General features: G+C 45.3%; 2 pseudogenes; both read left to right on the forward strand.

Moving 5' to 3' along the window:
- The window catches only part of LOC116669467 (myosin heavy chain, fast skeletal muscle-like), a 22,555-nt pseudogene that overhangs the window by 11,686 nt on the left and 8,573 nt on the right, over positions 1 to 2,296 (forward strand).
- Positions 760 to 1,474, forward strand: LOC116707344 (myosin heavy chain, fast skeletal muscle-like; annotated as a pseudogene).

Here is a 2,296-nt window from a genome sequence, read left to right on the forward strand (position 1 = left end):
AGGACAAAACAGAAAGTTTGACAATATGTCCTATTATTTTAATGTACAGTAGTACTACGGATCTTTTTGAACACTTACATATTTTTTTCTGTCTTGTGTTTCAGGAGGAACAGGCCAACGTCCATCTGTCCAAGTGCAGGAATATGTGTGGCCAGCCATACAAACAATATATATTATTTTCCATAGTGCCCTCATACCCCTGACTGTATTAATGTGTTTATTCAGGTTTGGCAGAGTGAAACAGAAGTACGAGGAGGGTCAGGCAGAGCTCGAGGGAGCACAGAAGGAGACTCGTTCTCTCAGCACGAGCGTTCAAGATGGAACTCTTATGAGGAATCTCTGGATCAGCTGGAGACCCATGAACGGGAAAACAGAACCGTGCAACGTAAGTTCACATTGTGATTTAACCTGTGTTAATGAAGTGTTTTTGTTTTCCGTTTAAGCTTAACCTATAAAGCACTTGTATTTCTCTGCAGAGGAGATCTCAGATTCTGACTGAACAGATTTTGAGACTGGCAAGAGCATCCAGGCTGGAAAAGTCCAAGAGCAGGTGGAGACCGAGAAGGCTGAGATCATCGGCTCTTGAAGAGGCCTGAGGGTCTTTTTTTCCAGAAGCATGGAAAAAATCCAAAAAAAACAAGGTTTGATGGCACTAATAATATTAACTATTTGATCTATTAGGGACACTCTGGAGCACGAAGATCTCAAGATCCTGCGTGTCAGCTGGACTCAACCAGATCAAGGGTGAGGTGGACAGGAAGCTGGCAGAGAAGATGAGGAGATGAGCAGATCAAGGGAATAGCCGAGGTGATTGACTCCATCAGAGCACTCTGGATTCTGAGGTAGGAGCAGAAACGATGCCCTAGAATCAAAAGAAGATGGAGGGAGCCTGAATGAGAGGATTTCAGCTGAGCCACGCCAATCGCCAGGCTGCTGAGTCCCAGAAGCAGCGAGGAATGTCAGGCGCAGCTGAAGGTATTGATAACAACAAGCTGTTGACACAGACATGTCTCAGTGCAGGTACATGTTTGGCATTCATGTGATATTTTCCTTATTTTTTCAAGGGCACAACTGCACCTTGATGATGCTGTCAGGCACAGGAACTTCAAGGACAAGCTGCTACTGGTAATCGCAGGAACGGTCTGATGGTAGCTGAAGCGAGGAACTTAGAGCTGCTCTGGAACGACAGAGAGAAGTCGCAAGACTGCTGAACATGAGCTGGTGTGATGCCAGTGAGCGTGTTGGACTTCTGCCCTCTCAGGTGAACAAGCCAATCATTTCTTCAGTAACTCAAATCCAATGACATAATAACATGAAATCAGGCATGTATGACTAAATGCCATTTTTTGCCTTTTAAACACAAGCCTTCTGAACTCCAGCAAGAAGCTTGATTCTGACCTGGTCCAGGTCCAGAGTGAAGTGGTGACACTGTGGTAACGCAAGAAATGCAGAGGAGAAGCCAAGAAGGCCATCACTGATGGAGTTTACATTCCTTGTTCTTACTATATCCATATAAGAAATATTCGTCATTAACATAGTTACTCTTTCTTCTAGTCTGCTATGATGGGCTGGAGAGCTGAAAGGAGCAGGATACCAGCGCTCACTGGAGAGAGAAGAAGACCTGGAGGTCGCTGTTAAGAGGCCTGCAGCACCGCTGGATGAGGCTGAGACCTGGCCATGAAGGTGCGAAGAGCAGCCCAAAACTTGAGTCCAGGGTATGATAGTCACGTCAAGAATTTGCACTGAAGCAAGTCTTTAGAAAAGAAGAGACGATACTTATTGTCTTTTTTTTTGAATGTGCGTTGAACTGGAGGCAAGATTGAGGTAGCGAGACCGGAGCAGATTGCCATTAAGGGTGTCGCAAATATGAGAGGAGGGTGAAGGAGTCACCTATCAGGTACAGTCCTTTAAAAGTTACCGTGTACCTACAAATGACCTGATATTTTACCAGACAATACACATGCAATCTATACTTCCTAATACAGACTGAAGAGGACAAGAAAATGGTGCCAGGCTGCAGGCATCTGGTCGCAAATTGCAGCTGAAGGTCAAGCCTACAAGAGGCAGGCTGAGGAGGCGGTAAGGACAAAACAGAAAGTTTACAATTTCCTAATTATTTTAATGTACAGTAGTTACTACGATCTTTTTGAACACTTACCTATTTTTCTGTCTGTGTTTTCAGGAGGACAGGCCAACGTCCATCTGTCCAAGTGCAGGAAGGTTCAGCATGAGCTGGAGGAGGCTGAGGAGCGCGCTGACATCGCAGAGTCCCAGGTCAACAAGCTGAGGGCAAAGA

This window comes from Etheostoma spectabile, chromosome 19 (assembly GCF_008692095.1).
Source record: "Etheostoma spectabile isolate EspeVRDwgs_2016 chromosome 19, UIUC_Espe_1.0, whole genome shotgun sequence".
In the NCBI taxonomy this organism is placed as follows: domain Eukaryota; kingdom Metazoa; phylum Chordata; class Actinopteri; order Perciformes; family Percidae; genus Etheostoma; species Etheostoma spectabile.